This window comes from Dendropsophus ebraccatus, chromosome 9, assembly GCF_027789765.1.
Source record: "Dendropsophus ebraccatus isolate aDenEbr1 chromosome 9, aDenEbr1.pat, whole genome shotgun sequence".
NCBI lineage: Eukaryota > Metazoa > Chordata > Amphibia > Anura > Hylidae > Dendropsophus > Dendropsophus ebraccatus.
In genome coordinates, this window is record NC_091462.1 from 69,771,227 (window position 1) to 69,796,712 (window position 25,486).

The 25,486-nt window shown below is 47.6% G+C and overlaps 1 protein-coding gene across 4 annotated transcripts in view; it reads left to right on the forward strand.

Moving 5' to 3' along the window:
* Positions 1–2,535: 2,535 nt before the first annotated feature.
* HECW2 (HECT, C2 and WW domain containing E3 ubiquitin protein ligase 2) overlaps positions 2,536–25,486 on the forward strand; it is a 271,029-nt gene continuing 248,078 nt past the window's right edge. For 3 of the 4 annotated variants that reach the window (XM_069983585.1, XM_069983588.1, XM_069983587.1), the window contains exon 1: positions 2,536–2,748. The gene's annotated coding sequence lies outside the window, so the exon portion shown is untranslated. Of the gene's footprint in view, positions 2,749–2,882; positions 2,914–25,486 lie in introns of those variants that run through there. The other variant, XM_069983586.1, reaches the window with a different exon arrangement.

Genomic DNA, 25,486 nt, shown 5'->3' on the forward strand with positions numbered 1-25,486 from the left:
TGCTGGGAGTTGTAGTGCCTGCAGCTCTTGTAGTTGGGTCCTAGGTGCATTATACACTGGAGGCTTTGTAAGGGATCAGAATACAGAAATCTGTGGGGGCTCAGTGTAGGGAAGTGACCCCAGAACAGCACTAATAGGGGATAGAACAAAAACATCTCCCCCTATCCCCTATTAGTGATGTTCTGGGGTCACTTCCCTGCACTGAGCCCCCACAGATCTATGTATTCTTATATACCACAAAGCATCCAGTGTATAATGCACCTAGGACCTAACTACAACAGCTGCAGGCACTACAACTACCAGCATGTACTGACAGTCTGCAGCCCTCAGGATATGTTGGGAGTTGTAGTGCCTGCAGCTGTTGTAGTTGGATTCTAGTTTAAAAGTTTGCGCTAGTGTACTGTAGTGACCGCGGGGCTGTGTCAGTACACTACCGCAAACCATACACTGACCTATTTAGACCCCAATGGTACACAGGCTCTGCACACTATAGAAGTGATTACAGTGCAGTTACTAATGACTCACGGGTGACGTCTTCTCCGATTGCTGTCGCTCACTCTTCGCTTTCCTCTCCATCTGGCGCAGCCATCATGAAGACTTCTCCGAACACAACTCAACGGCAGAGGGGCGGGCTGGCTGGCAGGGAGAGAAGCTGGGGGGCAGGGAGAGAAGCTGGGGGGGGGGCAGGGAGAGAAGCTGATGGGAGCAGGGGGATCGGCAGAGGGGCGGGCTGGCTGGCAGGGAGAGAAGCTGGGGGGCAGGGGGATCGGCAGAGGGGTGGGCTGGCAGGGAGAGAAGCTGGGGGGCAGGGGGATCGGCCGAGGGGCGGGCTGGCAGGGAGAAAAGCTGGGGGGGCAGGGGGATCGGCAGAGGGGCGGACTGGCTGGCAGGGAGAGAAGCTGGGGGGCAGGGAGAGAAGCTGGGGGCCAGAGAGAGAAGCTGGGGGGTGGTCTGGCAGGGAGAGAAGCTGGGGAGCAGGGAGAGAAGGTGGGGGGCAGGGGGATTGGCCGAGGGGTGGGCTGGCAGGGAGAGAAGCTGGGGGGCAAGGAGAGAAGCTGGGGGGGCAGGGGGATCAGCAGAGGGGCGGGCTGGCTGGCAGGGAGAGAAGCTGGGGAGCAAGGAGAGAAGCTGGGGGGGCAGGGGGATCAGCAGAGGGGCGGGCTGGCTGGCAGGGAGAGAAGCTGGGGAGCAGGGAGAGAAGGTGGGGGGCAGGGGGATTGGCCGAGGGGTGGGCTGGCAGGGAGAGAAGCTGGGGGGCAGGGAGAGAAGGTGGGGGGGCAGGGGGATCAGCAGAGGGGCAGGCTGGCTGGCAGGGAGAGAAGCTGGGGAGCAGGGAGAGAAGGTGGGGGGCAGGGGGATTGGCCGAGGGGCGGGCTGGCAGGGAGAGAAGCTGGGGGAGCAGGAAGAGAAGCTGGGGGGCAGGGGGATCGGCCGAGGGGTGGGCTGGCAGGGAGAGAAGCTGGGGGGCAGGGAGAGAAGGTGGGGGGGCAGGGGGATCAGCAGAGGGGCAGGCTGGCTGGCAGGGAGAGAAGCTGGGGAGCAGGGAGAGAAGGTGGGGGGCAGGGGGATTGGCCGAGGGGCTGGAGGGGCGGGCTGGCAGGGAGAGAAGCTGGGGGGCAGGGGGATCAGCCGAGGGGTTGGAGGGGCAGGCTGGTCAGGCTCCGGATCCCCCCACCCCTGTTTACTTGCCGGCCAGGTGAGCTTCCAGCAGACAGCCTGTTACACACAGGCACGGAAGCTCATCGCAGCAGCCCGCGGTGGCCGAACTTCCTGCTCGGCGCGATGACGTCACTGTGCGCCGCTGCCGAACAGGAAGTCCAGGCACTGCGGGCTGCTGCGGTGAGCTTCCGTGCCTGTGTGCAACAGCCTGTCTGCTGGAAGCTCACCTGGCCCCGAAAGTGACACCGCTAACCCCCCCCCCCCCCCCCCCCGGGCGCAGACATTACCGGTGGGGGGCGGCAGAGGGGGGGGGGGGCGCTTTGCTTCCGGGTTCGGGTTGGTGGGGGCCCCTTTGTGGTGGGGGCCCCGGGGCACGTGCCCCTTGTGCCCACTCTTTAATCCGGCCCTGCTACAGACCCTGACACTGCAGATCATCGCATTACATGTTACTACAGACCCCTAACCCCGCAAAACTTCATAAAAAATGCTCCCAGTCAGTAGCTTACCAATTCCAATGCCCAGAAACTCCTCAAACAGCCATTACTGATGTTTTCTACCTGACAGAAAGCCCGGAAAAGAGACAAACCATGCAGAAGGACAGTCCTGACTGACCTAGACCGGCTGCTTCCTCACTACTACTAAGAAAGGCCGGGAAAAATTAAGCTCCTCCCATACAATTCACACGACGTGATGTCATCAAGGGTACACAGATTCACTGGGAAATAGCATCTACCCGGGACACTGCGATGATACCGAGCTCGGACTACGCTACATCGCTCCCTCAGCCAATGACAGGACGAGAGCTGTCAGCCAATGCGGGACAGGATGCTGCCGGCCAATCAGAGCGCGCCTTACAGGCTGCTGCGCGAGGAGCAGCCGCCGCTTACACTGCACACAATTCCCTGTCAGGCTTCAGGATGCAGCCGGGGAGTCCGGTGACTCAGGAGTCGGGCACATTGATCCTTCCACCTGAATCCCCTTTGTGTTTGGATATAGCAGCAGCATCATACGTTGTGTAGAGAGGAGCCCGCCCTGCTGGCACATCTGCCCGGAGCTGCAGCTGTGGACGTGCTCGTTGTACAGCGATAGGTATGTAGCCAGCATCCCTTCTCGCAGTCAGCGGCATGCATTATTTATCACCGTGCTCCTTATCCTTCTCATCATGTGCCCCTCACAGAAGCTGCACCCTGGTGGATGGCGTGTGATGGATGGCCGCGCTCTGCCCTGCAGCTTCTAGCCTCTAACTACCATTAGGTGACAGTTGTTTATTTGTCATCCTGCGTGTGACCATTGGGAAACCTGGGAGAGGTTAGATATCTAGTCTCATCGCCTCGGCTGACAGTGTGTACAATATGCGGCAGTGATTTGTACCATCTGTTCTGCACACTGGCTCCCAGTTACACTGGTGTTCCCTCACACCCTCTCCCAGTTACACTGGTGTTCCCTCACACTGGCTCCCAGTTACACTGGTGTTCCCTCACACTGGCTCCCAGTTACACTGGTGTTCCCTCACACTGGCTCCCAGTTACACTGGTGTTCCCTCACACTGGCTCCCAGTCACACTGGTGTTCCCTCACACCCTCTCCCAGTCACACTGGTGTTCCCTCACACCCTCTCCCAGTCACACTGGTATTCCCTCATACCCTCTCCCAGTCACACTGGTGTTCCCTCACACCCTCTCCCAGTCACACTGGTGTTCCCTCACACCCTCTCCCAGTCACACTGGTGTTCCCTCACACTCTCTCCCAGTCACACTGGTGTTCCCTCACACTCTCTCCCAGTCACACTGGTGTTCCCTCACACCCTCTCCCAGTCACACTGGTGTTCCCTCACACTCTCTCCCAGTCACACTGGTGTTCCCTCACACCCTCTCCCAGTCACACTGGTGTTCCCTCACACTCTCTCCCAGTCACACTGGTGTTCCCTCACACTCTCTCCCAGTCACACTGGTGTTCCCTCACACTCTCTCCCAGTCACACTGGTGTTCCCTCACACCCTCTCCCAGTCACACTGGTGTTCCCTCACACTCTCTCCCAGTCACACTGGTGTTCCCTCACACCCTCTCCCAGTCACACTGGTGTTCCCTCACACCCTCTCCCAGTCACACTGGTGTTCCCTCACACTCTCTCCCAGTCACACTGGTGTTCCCTCACACCCTCTCCCAGTCACACTGGTGTTCCCTGGATATAGTGGTGCTGACCTTATAGGGAGATGGGGTCACCTGGCAATAAATGGTGAATAGGCATTATATGGGGATACCCTGGTAGCCTTCCGCCCCTCCACGGCCTGTGACGCTTGGTGTAGGAGGGTTGTGCTTTCCATGAGTTGGGCAGAGGACGTAGTGAAGGGATTTCCCACCAGTCTGTTATGACGTGGATGGCACATGGAGGACAATGAATACTGATGTGCTGCCTTCTCCGCTGTCTGGATGGGAATCTGTACCAGACCCCACTATTATTCTATGTGTCATAGAACAGGATGGCGGAAGATCTGATACAGGTTATATCAACCACAACTAAATACACTGCCATTCTGCAATAGTAGTGGATGACTCTTGCATCAAATGCAGAGTGATACTCTGTCATTTGTTGGGGCATATCTACTAACATTGGCACACTAGTACGCAACGTTTACATGGAGATTGAGTGTTGCTGGTCTCTGGGGACATTTTTATGTTTTTAAGGTGCTTCATGTCCAAAGAGGTTCTCAGGGGAATAATGTTTTAAATCAGCTGGTGTCAGAAAGTTTTATAGATTTGTAATTTACGTTTATTTAAAAACCTCCAGCCTTCCAGTACTTATCAGCTGTTGTATGTCCTGCAGGAAGTGGTGTATTTTTTCCAGTCTTGCTCTCTGCTGCCACCTTTTCCATGACAGGAACTGTCCAGGGCAGTAGCAGCAGTAGCAGTTCCTGTCACTGACAGAGATTGCAGCAGAGAGCACAGTGCCAGACTGCAGGGAATACACCATTACATCCAGGACATACAGCAGCTGATAAGTACTGGAAGGCTCAAGATTTTTAAATAGGAGTAAATTCCAAATCCGTATAACTTTCTGACACCAGTTGATTTAAAAAATAATCCCCAGAGTACTCCTTTAACCTTTTTTTTTTTTTTTTTTTTCACGAACTTGAAAAAACAAGTATACTTTAGTTAGACTGTCTCTTCAAAATGGTATCAAGGTGATTTTAGTTCTTTAACCACTGCGCCCCTTGAGAGACCCCTCCATAGTGTACAGCTGTTTCTCATTCCTACTATTTCAGGGGCATGACCAGCACTGGGGAGTTGTCAGAAGTATGCACACATGTATTACCATTCTCAGGGCCGGTTTTAGACTAGATGTGGCCCTGGGCAAAGTTAAAGGTGGGGCCCCAAATGCTGAAATATTTTAGCAACAATTTAAGGTCCCCATACATGTTACTCTTTTGTTGGTGGTACCTGTTGCTCCTGGTGGGTTCGGCCATCAGTGTAAGGTGTATGGGGCTCTCTGGACAGTCCTCTGACAGATGATATCAGAGGACATAGGGGATCAAGCTTGATGGAAAATCAATGCCCAACCTCTTTGTTCTAAGAGAGATAAGCCGCCATCAGATCTGTATGGCTATGGCTTTACCCTCTCATAGAAAACACAGGAAAACTCAGATGTGCCAAATTTCTATGTATGGGGAGGACGGGACCAGATGGGAGAGATAATTGTCAGCTGAAGGATTGTTCAGCCAGCAGTTATTGGAAGCATACGGACACTTTTAAGGCCGTATTACACGGCCTGATATTCTGCAGAAGTGAGTGCCAATCTGGTAGAATGGAGCTCGCTTAGAGAGCCTACTACAGCAAAAGCTATGGAGGAGATTTATCAAACTGGTGTAAAGAAGAATTGTCTCAGTTGCCCCTAGCAACCAATCAGATTCCACCTACTTAGAATCTGAGTAATGAAAGGTGGAATCTGATAAGTTGCTAGGGGCAACTGTGCCAGTTTCACTTTACACTATGTTTGATAAATCTCCTCCTATGTGTATATATACAGTATATCATTAGTGATGTGTGTGCAATCCTTGCTGTATATAGTAAACGATAAAGATATATATACTACCTGATCATGTTCCCCGGTGTCCTCAGGCCTTGCCTGTGATATATACTACCTGATCATGTTCCCCAGTGTCCTCACAGAGCGATAGCGTCCTGATTCGGACAATTTTCGCTCCATGTATTAGGGCACTTACTCAGTTCAGAAGTTTACATGCCGCTACATGTCAGGACTACCGCTACATGTCGGGACCGCCGCTACATGTCGGGACCGCCCCTACATGTCGGGACCGCCCCTACATGTCGGGACCGCCCCTACATGTCGGGACCGCCCCTACATGTCGGGACCGCCCCTACATGTCGGGACCGCCCCTACATGTCGGGACCGCCCCTACATGTCGGGACCGCCCCTACATATCGGGACCGCCTCTACATGTCGGGACTGCCCCTACATGTCGGGACTGCCCCTACATGTCAGGACCGCCGCTACATTCTGGGACTGCCCCTACATGTTAGGACCGCCGCTACATTCTGGGACTGCCCCTACATGTCAGGACCGCCGCTACATTCTGGGACTGCCCCTACATGTCAGGACCGCCGCTACATTCTGGGACTGCCACTACATGCCAGGACTGCCGCTAAATGCCAGGACTGCCCCTACATGCCAGGACTGCTGCTAAATGTCAGGACTGCCCGCTAGTGGTGTAAATACAAGAACTATTTATATGAATTGCTTTAAAAAAATAAATTTAAAAAAATCACTATAATCAGGACCAAATATTACCTCCATACCGTTATTGAAGAAAACACAATATATATAGGCCAATATTACCACCATAAAAGTGACCGCCCCATAATGACTCTATATACACTATATACAGACCAATATTATCGCCATAGAGTGACCACCGCATAATGACTCTATATACACTATATACAGACCAATATTACCGCTATAGACTGACCACTGTATAATAAATGACTGTATATACACTGTATACAGACCAATATTATGTGGCTGTCACCCTATGGCTGTACTATTGGTGTATATAGTGTATATATAGAGTCATTATGTGGCAGTCAATCTATGGCAGTAATGACTCTACGCTATATACGCTATATACAGACCAATATTATTGCCATAGGCTGACCCCTGTATAATGACTTTATATACACTCTATATACAGACCAATATTACCGCCATAGAGTGACCACTGCATAATGACTCTATATACAGACCAATATTACTGCCATAGACTGACCCCTGTATAATGACTCTATATACACTGTATGCAGACCAATATTATGTGGCGATCACTCTATGGCTGTACTATATATACTGTACTGTGGCTGTACTGTATATAGTGTCATTATGTGGTAGTCAATCTATGGCAATAATGACTCTATATATACGCTATATACAGACCAATATTAATGCCAAAGAGTGACCACTGCATAATGACACTATATACAGACCAATATTACCGCCATAGAGTGACCACTGCATAATGACTCTATATACAGACCAAAATTACTGCCATAGACTGACCCCTGTATAATGACTCTATATACACACTATATACAGACCAATATTATGTGGGCGATCACTCTATGGTTGTACTATTGGTCTGTATATAGTGTGTATATAGAGTCATTATGTGGTGGTCACTGTATGCCGGTAATATTGGTCTGTATATAGTGTCATTATGTGGTAGTCAATCTATGGCAGTAATGAGTGTATATATATACGCTATATACAGACCAATATTAATGCCAAAGTGTGACCACTGCATAATGACACTATATACAGGCCAATATTACCACCATAGAGTGACCACTGCATAATGACTCTATATACAGACCAATATTAATGCCAAAGAGTGACCACTGCATAATGACACTATATACAGACCAATATTACCACCATACAGTGACCACCACCTAAAGACTGAATACCACCTTATTTTTTTCTCAATAAAATACACCGTATTGCCTTAGTGATGTCATCATACACTATACATAGGAGCTGCAGCAATTACATAGGACTGATAAGGCCGGAGAATGGCTGCAGCTGCTATATACAGTCTATTCACCTCAACACTTGGGGTCAGCAGTGCTAATACACACACACCATTATATATATATATATATATATATATATATATATATACATATACACACACACACACACCATTATATATATATATATATATATACACACACACACACACACACACACACACACACACTCACACACCCATGAAAACACATTATACAGATACAAACCATCCAGTCCACACACTATACACAGGACATGTAACACACACTACCTTCATGCATTATACACCTACATTCATACACATTACACACTACATGTACAGAATACTTACTCCCTCTAGCATGCTGGTTGTAGTGGTGAATCCCCCTCATGTTCCTTGCAGCAGCAGCAGGCTGTCATCCTCACCCGGCAGCCCTCTCCTCCATCGTCCCGACAGCTCCACACCAGAGCAGGAAGTCACGTGCAGTGAGAGGAGCTGGAGGGGGAGGGGGAGCAGACACCGAGCCCAGCGTCCTGCAGCCTCTGCATGACCCCTGATAGCAGCAGCAAGGGATCACTCCCAGACGCTGCAGGACGCTGTCTGTGCTCTCCTCTCCACTGGAACTGCGGTAGGGGGCCCCTGGGGGATGGGGGCCCTGGGCATTTGCCCTGCTTGCCCCCCCCTAACGCCGGCCCTGACCATTCTGTTACTTCTCAGGGCAGTTACATCACTGTACCTTCGCCCTTCTGTTATGCCATGGCACACTGATGGTTAAACTGCACTGGACTAAACAGGCTGGCACTTTGCTGGAAAATGATATACACCTCATTCACATTACATAGTGTTAAAGGGGTTGTCCAGAATTTTTCAATAAACTGGCGCTGCATTGACTGCTGTGGGTGGGAATTTGGCTAAAAACAGGCAACTGATGGGATCCAACTGTCATGAAGTCCCGCCTAGGTGACATTGACCACCGATAAAATGGAGACTAAGGATATGTTCACACTGAGGTGGAATTCCGCAGCAGAAAGATCCCGCCTGTCTGTGTGCCGTAGCCTGTCTATGGGAGAGCTTGCGTGCCGCCGTTCTCGAGTAAATACCCAAGACAAGAATTGATGGTTTTTGGTCACTTGACCTTAAAATAAAAAAAAATCTACATTTTATGTACCCCAAAATGTTACTAGCAAAAACATTAGTTCACCCAGAAAGAAAACAACTCCTAACACTCAAGCACGAAACAATAAACACAATAACACATTCCTGTTAAAAGTAAAAGCAAAAACAATGGTGGAATTTTTATTTTATTACAACCTTCTTAATAATATTTAATGGTAATGTTTAATTGTTGTTAAAGGAGAAGTCCGGCGAAAATTATTATTAAAGTATTGTATTGCCCCCCAAAAAGTTATCAAATCACCAATATACACTTATTATGGGAAATGTTTATAAAGTGCTTTGTTCCCTGCACTTACTACTGCATCATGGCTTCACCTCCTGGATAAAATGGTGATGTCACAACCCGATTCCCAGAGCTGTGCGGGCTGTGGCTGCTGGAGAGGAAGATGGCATAGGGACACTGAGGGACACAGGGTACTGGAGGGACACTGAGCATCCCTCTGCCATCATCCTCTCCAGCAGCCACAGCCCACACAGCTCTGGGAGTCGGGTCGTGACATCACCATTTTATCCAGGAAGTGAAGCCTTGATGCAGTAGTAAGTGCAGGGAAAAAAACACTTTATAAGCTTTTTCTGTAATAAGTGTATATTGGTGATTTGTAGAACTTTTCGGGGCAATATAATACTTTATTAAAAATTTTTGTCAGACTTCTTCTTTAAAGGTAAATGTTTTCAGTACTCATAAAGGCACAAGACAGGGTTGCTTACTGTCTCTAGACTTTATGCTGCAAGAATTGGAAATGTTGCCTTCTTTTTGGTGGTTGCAATAGGCCACCAAATGCTTAAAACTCTGGCTTTTGTAGATGACATTCTACAAAGGATAGCCAATCCTAAATACTCTGTTTCATTATTTCTGATATAAAGACAATTTATCAGAAATATGGGGAATTTGTCATCAGGATATTGGGGTTATACATTCATTTTTCTTCATCTCAGGCCTTAGTGATTTTTAAAGCTGCTCAAAGAAAGGTCTTTCTCATTTTCCTTTTAGTGCAAGAGGGATTCTTTAACCCCTTAAGGACAGAGCCAATTTCGATTTTTGCGTTTTTTCCTCCTTGTGCTTAAAAGGCCATAGCACTTGCATTTTTCCACCTAGAAACCCGCATGAGCCCTTATTTTTTGCGTCACTAATTGTACTTTGCAATGACAGGCTGAATTTTTGCATAAAGTACACTGCGAAACCAGAAAAAAAATCAAAGTGTGGTGAAATTGAAAAAAAAACCCCGCATTTTGTTTATTTGGGGGAAATGTGTTTTTACGCCATTCGCCCTGGGGTAAAACTGACTTGTTATGCATGTTCCTCAAGTCGTTACGATTAAAACGATATGTAACATGTATAACTTATATTGTATTTGATGGCCTGTAAAAAATTCAAACCATTGTCAACAAATATACGTCACTTAAAATTGCTCCATTCCCATGCTTATAGCGCTTTTATCCTTTGGTCTATGGGGCTGTGTGAGGTGTCATTTTTTGCGCCATGATGTGATCTTTCTATCGGTACCTTGCGCATATACGGCTTTTTGATAGCTTTTTATTACAATTTTTCTGGATTTGATGCAACCAAAAATGCGCAATTCTGCACTTTGGGATTTTTTTGTGCTGACGCAGTTTACCATGCGAGATCAGGAATGTGATTAATTAATAGTTCAGGCAATTACGCACGCGGTGATAGCAAACATGTTTATTTATTTATTTGCTTTTATTAATAACCTGGGAAAAGGGGGATGATTCAGACTTTTATTAGGGGAGGGGGCTTTTTACTATTAACAACACTTTTTTTTTTTACTTTTACACTTATACTAGAAGCCCCCCTAGGGGACTTCTAGTATAAGTGCTTTGATCTCTCATTGAGATCTCTGCAGCATAGATATGCTGCAGAGATCCATGAGATAGGCACTCGTTTACTTCCGGCTGCTGCAGCCGGAAGTAAACGAGTGCCGAGCCGGGGACGGCGCCATCTTGGAGCGGTCCCCGGCCGGCTTCAGAAACGGAGATCGCTCCTCTGGGATAACATCCCGGAGGAGCGATCTCCCCACTAGACACCAGGGATGACGCTGCGTCCGGGATGACAGCTGCATCTGATTACTGTATTAGCGGGCACGGCGATCGGACCGCGCCCGCTAATACCTGCGGTCCCGGGCTACAAGCGCCACCCGGGACCGCCGCGGTTCAGAGCGCGGCCCCGCTCTGAACGTCCCTAACGGCATCAGGGCGTAAATATACGCCCTTTGTCGTTAAGGGGTTAAAGAGACTCTGTACCCACAGTCTGTCCCCCCCCCCAAACCACTTGTACCTTCGGATAGCTGCTTTTAATTCAAGATCTGTTCTGGGCTCCATTCGGCAGGTAATGCAGTTATTGTCATAAAAACAACTTGCACCTAACCTTGCACAACCTCTCTGTCCCTCCTCCCCACCCTCTTCATCACTAGGAATGCCACTGGCAGGATTTTTCCTATTCCTCTGCTGTGAACACTTTACAGGTGCCTTATGATCCAGCCCATATGCAGTGTTCACACAGCTGATGAATAGGAGAATACATGCCTAGAGCATTCCTAATGATGAAGAGGGCGGGGAGGAGGGACAGAGAGGTTGTGCCAGTTTTGCAAGTTTATAAGTTGTTTTTTAGGACAATAATTGCATTACCTGCCAAACAGACCGCAGAACGGATCTGTGATTAAAAGCAGCTATCTGAAGGTACAAGCGGTTTGGGGTGGGCAGATTGTGGGTACAGAGTCACTTTAACATATCTGGGTGTTCAGCAGGACCGTGGAATCCGAGTCAAAGACTTCGACAGCTTTAAAAATAATCTTATTTATAATAACCAGAGATGAGCGAGTAGTACTAGTATACATGGCACAGCATATTTCTTGTGATTCCCTGTGAATAGGCCAGCTACCACCACACCTTCAGCTTGTTCTCACAGATAGGCAGGTATCTGCTCACTGTAAAGAAAAGCTTCATTTAAAGGGGAACTCCAGATAGGGATTTTTTTGTTTCTATTAACATTAACATGAAAAATTATATAGATGTGTCTGTATTACACTACCGTTCAAAAGTTTGGGGTCACCCAAACAATTTTGTGTTTTCCATGAAAAGTCACATTTATTCACCACCATACGTTGTGAAATGAATAGAAAATAGTCAAGACATTGACAAGGTTAGAAATAATGATTTGTATTTGAAATAACATTGTATTTACATCAAACTTAGATTTTGTCAAAGAATCCACCTTTTGCAGCAATTACAGCATTGCACACCTTTGGCATTCTAGCTATTAAAGGGGTTATCCAGCGCTACAAAAACATGGCCACTTTTCCCCCTACTATTGTCTCCAGTTCAGGTGTGGTTTGCAATTAAGCTCCATTTACTTCAATGGAACTGAGTTTCAAAACCCCACCCAAACTGGAGACAACAGTAGGGGGAAAGTGGCCATGTTTTTGTAGCGCTGGATAACCCCTTTAGTCTGTTGAGGTAAGCTGGAGAAATTGCACCCCATGCTTCTAGAAGCAGCTCCCACAAGTTGGATTGGTTGGATGGGCCACTTCTGGCGTACCTTACGGTCAAGCTGCTCCCACAACAGCTCAGTGGGGTTAGATCTGGTGACTGCGCTGGCCACTCCATTACCGATAGAATACCAGCTGCCTGCTTCTGCTGTAAATAGTTCTTGCACAATTTGGAGGTGTGTTTAGGGTCATTGTCCTGTTGTAGGATGAAATTGACTCCAATCAAGCGCTGTCCACTGGGTATGGCATGGCGTTGCAAAATTGAGTGATAGCCTTCCTTATTCAGAATCCCTTTTACCCTGTACAAATCTCCCACCTTACCAGAACCAAAGCAACCCAAGACCCTCACATTACCTCCACCATGCTTAACAGATGGCGTCAGGCATTCTTCCAGCATCTTTTCATTTGTTCTGCGTCTCACAAACGTTCTTCTTTGTGATCCAAACACCTCAAACTTGGATTCCTCCATCCACAACACTTTTTTCCAGTCTTCCTCTGTCCAATGTCTGTGTTCTTTTGCCCATCTTAATCTTTTTCTTTTATTGGCCAGTCTCAGATATGTTTTTTTTCTTTGCCACTCTGCCCTGTAGCCCAAAATCCCCCAGCTGCCTCTTCACTGTACATGTTGACACTGGTGTTTTGCGGGTACTATTTAATGAAGATGCCAGTTGGGGACCTGTGAGGCATCTGTTTCTCAAACTAGAGACTCTAATGTGCTTATCTTCTTGCTTAGTTGTGCAACGCGGCCTCCCACTTTTTCTACTCTGGTTAGAGCCTGTTTGTGCTGTCCTCTGAAGGGAGGAGTACACACCATTGTAGGAAATGGAATGCATGGAATAGCCTTTATTTCTAAGAACAAGAATAGAATCCACTTAGTCTCCTGCTCTGTATGCTCTTGCCCCTCAGGAGATAGAGATTCCATGCCTCTGTCTCACATTTGTTTGCTGAGCACTGGCTGATGATGCAGACTTAAAAAGGTGGCATGGCGTGATGTCACAGGAAGCTTGCCTGGATTTTGTCTAACACCCCCCTGAGTTATTCTGACCAGCCCTCCAGCCTACACCTGAGCAAGCAAGGAGTGACCGAAGCAGGTGTTGCAACTTTACTGATTGCGCAAAAGTCTTCAGTAAAATTAGGGCTATGTTCACAAATGTTAGAGTTTCATTGCAGTACTGCAGCGTCATCACAAAAATGATGCAGTCACACAATTAAATGATGCTAAACAGAACAGAGGTATTTCACAGACAGACCAAACTTATTTACACCCTAAGGCATAAAACTTAGCTTTTAGCAATTTTTATAAATAAAAGTTATCACACTAACAACAAGGACAAATAATAGTGAAAACACACGTGCTTCCTAACCCTGCTCCTGAGGTGTATTGCTATATAGGGGGATAAATAGAGGATTATAAATGAGGGATCATAATTAATGATGCAATAAAAGGCCAGGGAGGGGATTGTGCTCTCTCGCAGCTAATCCAGATGACCAAAATTCACCCTGCCTTTTGGGGTTGCCCACCTCTTTAATAGGGTGGCCCCAACCACGATGACAGTCACTCCCTAACCTGCAGGGAAAAAATAACAAAGAAGTGTAAAAAACTAAAAATTACTTGTTATACAAAAAAACTTCAACACCCTATATACAATAATTTATATACAATCCGACGCGTTTCTCCTATCCAATCTCACAGGTTCATCAGGGAAACAGGTTTATTGTTGTATAAACTACCAATAGCAAAGATATGGTAACATGCTACACAAGAATCAATCTGATATAACAACGGCAAACGTTAGATCAAAATATCATGTGCTCACCAAAGCTCATCTATGTACACATATATGCTTCTTCCGTTAGAAGCATGCTTATGTCCTTATGAAAGATCTCGGCATCCGCCATTAGACCCCACACTACAGATGGTGTAATAACCAAATGCGTGTAAACAGAGGACTGCACTTGGCTTGCTAGTATAGAGCATATAAAATTTTATAATACCTGGTGTGCTGCATAGAGGGTTATACTTGGCTTAATAATATAGCCCTGGGGAGGATTCCTGTTGGTGCAGATAGGTCACAACATCCTATGATAGAGTAGAGCCCACACAGATGTTGGTGAGGAACAGACGATCAGAGCCAGCACTGCCAATCCCAGCTGGACAAAAAATGAGGCATAAACAGTATATCCCATGTAAGATAATATTGAATAAAGTCCTTATTGTGGAGCTCAACTTCAAAGATAAAAAATGCTCGATCATAATACGTGCGTGGAGATGAGAAGAAAAAAATTTCAAAAATGTATTTATTCCAATATCAGGATTACAGGTAGTAACAGTGTGCTGTGTGTGGGTGGGACCACAATGAATTGATAAAGTACTGCAATTAATTCAGTAACACAATGAAACTGCAATGTGTGAATACAGCCTAGAAGTTCTACAACAGCTTTGAGTGGGGAATGGGCAGGGTGAAGGACTGTGATGAACAGTCAAAGGAAAGCAATGCATTCTGAAACCTGTAGTACTGTGTACAACTGCTCATCCAGGAAGTACAGCCATAAATTACAGGACAAAGACCCCCTGCCGAAGGACAGGTTTATTGCGCTCTCCGCCTGTTAAGAATAAAAAAACACCTTGCGTGTATTGCCGGTTGGTATACGTAAAACTTTAGATATATCCATTGTGCGCCAGGCTTGGCCTAATTGCGGTGTGATAGCAAAGGTTGCAGTGTTTTATTTGGCTCTACGCCAGGTTTAAGATAAATAAAAAAATAACTCCTACCATGTCTCACCGGCAGGCATATGTAAAACTTCAGATATATAAAGTGTACGCCACGTAATAGCAATGGCCGCAGTGTTCTTGTTTTTTTTTTTTTTTTTTTTAAATTAATGTTTGCAGCGCTCAAATCAAGGGCCTAAAAATTTATGTTTGTAGGGCTCACCTCAATGTGAAACAAATCAATTTTTTGCTGGTCTCAACTTTAATGCTGCGTTTACACGGAACGATTATCGTGCGAATTTGCACGATAACAATCGAATTCGAAATATAATCGTACGTGTAAACGCAGTGAACGATCAAGCGACGAGCGAGAAATCGTTCATTTTGATCTTTGAACATGTTCTCGAATTGTCGTTGGTCGTTCGCAAAAAAAAATCGCAGATCGTTCCGTGTAAACAGTCGTTCACTGATTTAACCCCTTAAGGACCGGGCCTAAAATGGCCTTAAAGAGAACCAATCATCAATGAAAATAAAAAATTTTTTTTCCCTAATTAGATGTATTTACTTATTTTATTAATATTTGTAAATATAATTTATTACTTTTTTGGCTTTGTTTTTAAAATATTTACTTTTTACTTTCCTATCTCGCGCCGGCTCTTTTCAAAAGAGCCGGCGCGAGACAGGAAGCTCCCGTCATGCGAAGCGGCAAGGCCGGGCGCCGCCATCTTGATGACGTCACTTGCGTTCCACCGCTGGAACGCAAAAGACTAAATCAAGATGGCGGCGCCGGTCTTGCTGTAGCGGACCAGAGGATCAGGTAAAGTATAAGATACAGACTGCAAAGGCAGTCTGTATCTTCATTCTGTCTATTTATTAAGATACAGACTGCCTTTGCAGTCTGTATCTTATACTTTACCTGATCCTCTTGTTCGGTGCAGGAAGGCCGCGCGCCGCCATCTTGAATACGTCACTTTGCGTTCCAGCGGTGGAACGCAAGTAGCAAAATCAAGATGGCGGCGCCGGCCTTGCTGTAGCGGACCAGAGGATCAGGTAAAGTATAAGATACAGACTGTAAAGGCAGTCTGTATCTTTCTGAAGTCTATTTATGAAGATACAGACTGCATTTGCAGTCTGTATCTTATACTTTACCTGCTCCTTTGTTCCGGTGCAGTAATGTCGGGCGCCGCCATCTTGATGACGTCACGCTGGAACGCACCGCTGGAACGCACGTGACGTCATCAAGATGGCGGCGGCCGGCATTACTGCACCGGAACAAAGGAGCAGGTAAAGTATAAGATACAGACTGCAAATGTAGTCTGTATCTTCATAAATAGACTTAATAAAGATACAGACTGCCTTTGCAGTCTGTATCTTATACTTTACCTGCTCCTTTGTTCCGGTGCATTAATGCCGGCCGCCGCCATCTTGATGACGTCACGTGCGTTCCAGCGGTGCGTTCCAGCGTGACATCATCAAGATGGCGGCGCCCAGCATTACTGCACAGAGGAAGAGGAATTAGGTAAAGAATAAGATACAGACTGCAAAGGCAGTCTGTATCTTCATAGATAGACTTAGGGAGAGAGAATCTTTGATAATAGGGATAGTAAATTTTAGGTGATTGGTTCTCTTTAAGGACCGGAGCAAATTTTATGAATATGACCTGTGTCACTTTATTGATTAATAACTTCGGAATGCATTTTTCCAACTTTAAACCTTTTCTGCTTATACAGAAAATGGTTATGCCACATAAATTATATATTAAATAGCATTAGCAACATGTCTACTTTATGTTGGCAGCATTTATTAAACTATCTTTCATTTTTTTTAGACGATAGGAAGCTTAAAACATTAGCAGCAAATTTCCAAATTTTCAGTAAAATTTCAAAATCAGATATTTTTAGGGACCTGTTCAGGTTTATGGTGCGTTCACACCTACAGGATCTGCAGCTGATTTTCTGCAGCAGATTTCATTTAAATAAGTGAACACAGCATCAAATCTGCTGCAGATCTGCTGCAGATCCTCTAGGTGTGAACGCACCCGGGCCCCGGCTGGGTTCACACTATGTATATTTCAGGCAGTATTTGGTCCTCATGTCAGGTCCTCATAGCAACCAAAACCAGGAGTGGATTGAAAACACAGAAAGGATCTGTTCACACAATGTTGAAATTGAGTGGATGGCCGCCATATAACAGTAAATAACGGCCATTATTTCAATACCACAGCCGTTGTTTTAAAATAACAGCAAATATTTGCCATTAAATGATGGCCATCCACTCAATTACAACATTATGTGAACAGAGCCTTTCTGTGTTTTCAATCCACTCCTGGTTTTGGTTGCTATACAGCGTCACAAATACAGCCTCAAATATACATAGTGTGAACCCAGCCTAATTAAAGTGTATTTGAGGGGCCTGTATGTTAGAAAGCCCCACAAAGCAAAAACTGCACCCCCCAAACTCTGCAAAAGCAGATCCAGAAAGTTTTTTAACCCTTTAGGGGAGTCACAGAAATAAAAGCCAAGTGTGTAAGAAATTTGAAAATTTTAATTTTCTGTGCAGTGATTTTATTGTAATCCAATATTTTTCATAATTATAAACTTATTACCAGAGAAATGCACCCCAATATTTATTGCCCCGTTTCTGCAGTTTATAGAAAGACCCCATATTAGGGCTGGGCGATATTGGCCTAAATCAATATCGCGGTTTATCGCATGTGTAGCTGCGGTAACGATAATTGAACGATAACTATGACACGCCCTTTGTAAGCCACGCCCCTTTTACAAGCCACACCCACTGCCTGTGCCAAACTGGGGATATTTTGTTCAAAAAAAAAGAAAAGTAACTCACTGAGCAGCAACACAAGGTTGTGAATTTAGTCTATTGTCATTATTATTATCAGAGTTATACAGCTATATACACACAGGAGGAGAGGTCTCTCTATATACACACAGGAGGAGAGGTCTCTCTATATGCACACAGGAGGAGAGGTCTCTCTATATACACACAGGAGGGGGACAGGTTTCTCTATATACACACAGGAGGGGGACAGGTTTCTCTATATACACACAGGAGGGGGACAGGTTTCTCTATATACACACAGGAGGGGGACAGGTTTCTCTATATACACACAGGAGGGGGACAGGTTTCTCTATATACACACGAGAGGAGAGGTTTCTCTATATACACACAGGAGGGGGACAGGTTTCTCTATATACACACAGGAGGGGGACAGGTTTCTCTATATACACACAGGAGGGGGACAGGTTTCTCTATATACACACAGGAGGGGGACAGGTTTCTCTATATACACACAGGAGGGGGACAGGTTTCTCTATATACACAGGAGGGGGGACAGGTCTCTATACACAGGAGGGGGGACAGGTCTCTCTATACACAGGAGGGGGGACAGGTCTCTCTATACACAGGAGGGGGGACAGGTCTCTCTATACACAGGAGGGGGGACAGGTCTCTCTATACACACAGGAGGGGGGACAGGTCTCTCTATACACACAGGAGGGGGGACAGGTCTCTCTATACACACAGGAGGGGGGACAGGTCTCTCTATACACAGGAGGGGGGACAGGTCTCTCTATACACAGGAGGGGGGACAGGTCTCTCTATACACACAGGAGGGGGGACAGGTCTCTATATACACAGGAGGGGGGACAGGTCTCTATATACACAGGAGGGGGGACAGGTCTCTCTATATACACAGGAGGGGGGACAGGTCTCTCTATACACACAGGAGGGGGGACAGGTCTCTATATACACAGGAGGGGGGGCAGGTCTCTCTATATACACAGGAGGGGGGACAGGTCTCTCTATATACACAGGAGGGGGGACAGGTCTCTCTATATACACAGGAGGGGGGACAGGTCTCTCTATATACACAGGAGGGGGGACAGGTCTCTCTATACACACAGGAGGGGGGGCAGGTCTCTATACACAGGAGGGGGGACAGGTCTCTCTATATACACAGGAGGGGGGACAGGTCTCTCTATACACACAGGAGGGGGGACGGGTCTCTATACACAGGAGGGGGGACAGGTCTCTCTATACACAGGAGGGGGGACAGGTCTCTCTATACACAGGAGGGGGGACAGGTCTCTCTATACACAGGGGGGGGGACAGGTCTCTCTATACACAGGAGGGGGGGGGACAGGTCTCTATACACAGGAGGGGGGGGACAGGTCTCTATACACAGGAGGGGGGGACAGGTCTCTATACACAGGAGGGGGGGGGACAGGTCTATCTATATACAGGAGGGGGGGGGACAGGTCTATCTATACACACACAGCAGACAACTGAGACAGCTCTGCTACTCCAGCTCTGCTATGCTCTGTGTACATACAGAATTGAGAAACCCTTTCCTCCTTTAGCCTCTGCCTCGGGTGTCAGTGATAAGAGGAGAGCGGCAGCTAAACAAGACAGCGGCTCCTCCGTGCAGTAACCTGCTGCTACACACTGTCCCTTCCATCGTTATCTGGCCTGGGGGGGATGATCTACAACCCTGCGGGCTGGAGAGTGTACCTCCCGGAGACTGGTGACGGGGGAGGGCTGTGTGGACGGCAGCGGCACATAGTAGGAAGAGGTTACCTCATGAGAGCTGCTGTTAGTTATTGGAAGGGGGGAGAGTTGTGGCTGCGCACAGTCAGTGGAGCCTCTGGACGGGTCCCGGCAGTGACAGGAGGGGGAGGGGGCAGAACGGTCACCCGGTCCTCGGCTCTGTGCTGCATGCGCTGACCGGGGAGAGAGGCCCAGGAGGGGAGCGCAGGACACTTAGAGGCTGCACTCCGCCGCTGTTCTCCACAGGCTCAGTGTCCGCGTCTTGGGGTCCGGGGGGAGATAATCCGGATCCCCGGGCTGTAGTGTCAGAGCTCAGTGATCCCTCATCCGATCTGCTGCAGCCACGTCCTGCCTGACTGCCGGCATCCCTGCTCAGCACACCACAAACGTGAAATACCGCAGATACCGTCCTGGCAAAGTTGAGGTCGGTTAACCGACGCCAGAGACGGTATCGGTATTTTCACGGTATACCGCCCAGCCCTACCCCATATGTGACCCTATTGCGCTATTTGACGCAACCACAAGCCTCAGATATAAGGGAGCGCCTAGTGCATTTCAATGGCTCCGTTATATTTGGTCATTTCTGACTGTACCACTTCAGGTTGGCAGAGGCTCTGGGGTGCCAAAACCTAAAAAACACCACTAAAGGGACACCATTCAAAAAACTACACCCCTCAAGGAATGTAACTAGGGGTGCGGTGAGCATCTGGACCCCACAGGTGCTTCACAGATTTTCCCAACAATATGGCGTGAAAAAAGACAAAAGTATTTTTTACACTAAAACGTTGTTCTAGACTTCAATTTTTCATTTTCACAAAGGGATAAAAGGAAAAAAAAAACACAAAACATGTAGCGCAGTTTCTCCCGAGTACGGAAATACCCCACTCGTGGACATAAAGTGCCAAGCGGGCGCAGGACGAGCCTCCAAAGGGAAGGAGCGCCAATTGGCTTTTGGAAGCTGGATTTCACTGGAATGGATTTCAAGGGCCACGTCGCATTTACAGAGCCCTTGTGCTGCCAAAACACTGGAAACCCCCCACAAGTGACCCCATTCTGGAAACTACACCCCTCAAGGAATCTAACAAGGGGTGCAGTGAGCATATGGACCCCACTGGTGACGGGCAAAAAATGTGGAACAATGTGACGTGAAAGTGAAAAATTTCATTTTTTCACTTTCACGGCACAAATGTGCCCGTCATCAAGGGGTCCATATCCTCATTGCACCCCTTGTTAGATTCCTTAAGGTGTGTAGTTTCCAGAATGGGGTCACTTGTGTTGGGTTTCCACTGTCCTGGCAGCACAAGGGCTGACATGGCGTTCACTGACATGGCGTTCATCATCCATTCTAGCCAAATCCAACCTCCAAAATCCAAATGGCGCTCCTTCCCTTGAGAGGCTTGTCCTGCACCCACATGGCGCTTTATGTCCACATGTGGGGTATTTACGGACTCGGGGGAAATTGCTCTAAACATTTTGTGTGTTTTTTTTCTCTTTTAACCCCTTGTGAAAATGATAAATTCAAGGCTAGACCAACATTATAGTGTAAAAAATGTAATATTTCATTTTCACGCCACATTGTTCCACATTTGTGCCCGTCACCAGTGGGGTCCATATGCTCACTACACTCCTTGTTACATTCCTTGAGGGGTGTACTTTCCATAATGGGGTCACTTGTGGGGGGTTTCAACTGTCTTGGCAACACAGGGGCCTTTTAAATGCAACATGGCCCCTCGAAATTCATTTCAGCCAAATCCAGCCTCAAAAAAACAAATGGCGCTCCTTCCCTTTGGAGGCTTACCCTGCACCCACATGGCGCTTTATGTCCACATGTGGGGTATTTCCGTACTCAGGGGAAATTGCTCTACAAATTTGTGTTTTTTTTATTATTTAGCCCCTTGTGAAAATGAAAAAAATCAAGACAAGATTAATGATTTAGAGTAAAAATTTAAAACAAATTACACCAAATGTTGGTCTAGCCTTGATTTTTTTCCATTTCCACACACTTATATGTGTGTGTGATAAATGTGTGCGGCACTTATAAGCAGACCGTGGCTGTAGGATATAGGAAAAAAACACTCTACGCCAAAAAGGAGGAGTTGCTGATCAGCGGCGCACTTACGTGCGATGCTGATCAGCACTCAGTGGCGATAGGGTGTGGAAAATAGAAAAAAAATTGGGAAAAAAAAAAAAAAAAAACACTTTTTTTTAACCCTATAGCTACTGATATGTGAATTATATACACTTATCAGCAGCTAGGGGGCAGTAGGACGCCAATTCCGGAAAAAGCCGAAGTTCGCCGACGCTGGAGCCGATGATTGCCGATGGGGACCGCCGGAAAAAGACGAAGATGCCGACGAAGACGAGGACGCGTTCGGAACCCGGAAGACGCGATCGGGACGCTGGATCCGGTGAGTATGGGTCAATACCTGCTCTGGACACCTCAGCTACCTAGCTGATTTGTCCACAGCAGGTATTTAACCCTTTCATGGGGTACTTATATCGCCGTGATCCGCCGGCCAGTCCCGGCGATCGGGACGTGGCACCGTGGCCACCGTTACTTTTAACAGTAATGGCGGTCGGTGTCGTCCTCGGACAGCACCGACCGCCATTGCTTTCCGGGCCATCGGGTCACCGATGACCCGGAAAGCTGCAGATCGCCGCCATATGCTGATCTGAATTGATCAGCCAATAGCGGCGATCGTCAGCACGGGAGGGGTTAATCACCCCCCGTGCCGACAAGCAGGGATGGCCTGCTATACATTATAGCAGGCCATCTTCCCCTATCGCTGCATGTGTACACGTAGCGATCGGGGAAACCGCGGGCGTAAATGTACGCCCGTTTGCGTTAAGGCACGGGTTTTGGGGGCGTACACTTACGCCCGCGGTCGTTAAGGGGTTAACCTATGTGCGAGATAGGCTTAAGCGATCGCAAAACGATTTTTCCGTATGATATATCATTCAGTCTAAACGCTGATCGATATAAAAAAAAAAAATTGTTACTTTGAAATTGTTAATCGTACGATCGGGCGAATTATCGCTCTGTGTAAACCCAGCATTACTTTTCAAACTTAATTTTTTGCTGGTCTTAACTCCTTTTCCTTGTTTGTCACTGCTTCTCCGATAATTAATATTAATAATGTTGGTGCCTTCTGACCTTCCTTGGTGTTAGTAGCTGTTTCAAATGCAAAATCTGTTGACTCAACTATAGGTCACTGTGTGAGGTGTGAGGTGATCTTCAATTTCAAATTAAATGTAATTCAATTAAAATTTTAATTTTAATTATTTTTTTAAAAGCGTCTCAAAAAATGGGTATAATGGACTCTTCCAATCTTGCAACATGGTGAAGTGTTATGATGGAAAATCCAATGCTGGAGCTGGGTCTTAACCCCTTAGTGACCGCCGATACGGCTTTTTAAGGCGGTCACTAAGGGTCCTTATTCTGCTGCCATCAGCTTTTTACGGCGATGGCAGAGAATAAGGCTGCGGGGCCGGGACGGCCCCCACCCCATCCCCCCAGCTAGGGGTTGGGGCAGTGTTTGGGGACTGTCCTTGCCCCCCCCCCCCCCCAACCGACGATCGTCGATATTAACGTTATAGCGGCGGCCGTCGGTAAAGGGGATTACCGATGCAGTCGCCGCCTTTCATCTCCCCCTGCCGTAATTCTACAGCGGGGGGAGATGAAATAAGTGTCCCCCAGACCTCAGATCAGCCCCCCCTAGTAGGGCGATCACTAACCCCCCTCCCCCGGCGGCCATCATTTCCAAGATGGCCGCCGCCATCGCTGTGAACCGACTAATGTCTGTTCACAGCGATGGATAAGTTAATGAATGAAAGCCCCATGCTCTCCGCCACCGGAGGTAGCGGAGAGCATGGGGCAGTCATCAGGACCCCCCCTGTGGGGTCCCGGTACAAGCGATCAGCGGTATATACTATATACCGCTGATCGCTTGTACCATGTGCTCCCGGCACTTTTTATCCCCTGTCACCATGAATGATTGGTGACAGGGGATAAAAAGTGATGTCCCCCCACCCCCCCTGTCACCCCCAGTCACCCCCCCTACCCCTTATACATTACCTGATCCTGGAGCTCCTTCCTCTTCGGCGTCCTGGCTGGTTATGAAGTGCGCATGCGCTCCACAACCAGCCAACTCTGAAAATTTAAAGTGACAGAGACCAATTTGGTCTCTGTCACTGAACTATGATTACTGTGATAGAAAATATCACAGTAATCATAGTAAAACAGTGAAAATGAAGGGTTGCCCGTACCCACCCCAGATTACCTATAAGCACTTCAGTTTATCAGTAACAATCCCAGATTGTGTGTAACCCTTCCAGGTTGCACATAACCCCACCAGGTTCCCCGTAATCACGCCAGATTACATGTAACCCCCTATATTGCACGTAACCACCGCACGTTGCCTCTGACCACGCCACGATGCCTCTGACCACCGCACGTCGCCTCTGACCACCACACGTCGCCTCTGACCACAACACCTCGCCTCTGACCACCACACGTCGCCTCTGACCACGCCACGGCGCCTCTGACCACCTCAAATTGCCAATGACCCCCTCCAGATTGCGGTGCCCATGCCAGATTACAGGTACCCACCCCAGATTGCCTATAAGAACTTCAGTTTATCCGTAACCACCCCACATTGCCCGTAACCACCCTACTTTGCCCGTAACCACCCCAGATTGTCTGTAAGCACTGCAGGTTGCCCGTAACCACCCCACGTTGCCCGTAACCACCCCAGATTGTCTGTAAGCACTGCAGGTTGCCCGTATCCACCCCAGATTGTCTGTAAGCACTGCAGGTTGCCCGTAAACACCCCACGTTGCCCATAACCACCCCAGATTGTCTGTAAGCACTGCAGGTTACCCGTAACCAGCCCACGTTGCCCGTAACCAGCCCACGTTGCCCGTAACCAGCCCACGTTGCCCGTAACCAGCCCACGTTGCCCGTAACCAGCCCATGTTGCCCGTAACCAGCCCACGTTGCCCGTAACCACCCCACGTTGCCTGTAACCACCCCACGTTGCCGTAACCACAGCAGGTTGCCCGTGACCACCACACGTTGCCCATATTGCCCATAACCACCCCACGTTGCCCGTAACCACCCCACGTTGCCCGTAACCACCCCAGGTTGCCTTAACCACAGCAGGTTGCCCGTGACCACCCCATGTTGCCCATAACCACCCCAGGTTGTCCGTAACCACCCCACATTACCTGTAATCTCATTTTTTTTTTATTTTATTTTAGGAACTGCGCTATTCTAATAACCATTACTAGCTGCGGTTTTGCTCCAGTAAATTGGCGCTCCTTCCCTTCTGAGCCCTGCTGTGTGCCCATACAGTGGTTTATGCCCACATATGAGGTACCGTTTTACTCAGAATGACCTGCGTTACAGATTTATTTTTTGGTATGTTTTCTCTCCTGTTCCTCGTCTAATTGAGAAATTTCAAGCTAAACCAACATATTATTGGAAAAATTCGAGTTTTTCATTTTTACTGGCCAATTTTGAATACTTTCCTCTAATACCTGTGGGGTAAAAATGGTCACCACTCCCCAAGATGAATTCTTTGTGGGGTGCACTTTCCAAAATGGGGTGACTTTTGGGGGCAATCTATTCTGCTGACACTACAGGGGCTCTGCAAACGGACCTGGCGCTCAGAAACTTCTTCAGAAAAATCTGCACTGAAAATGCTAATTGGCGCTCCTTCCCTTCTGAGCCCGGCTGTGTGCCCATGCAGTGGTTTATGCCCACATATGGGGTACCTTTCTACTCAGGAGAACCTGCGTTACATATATT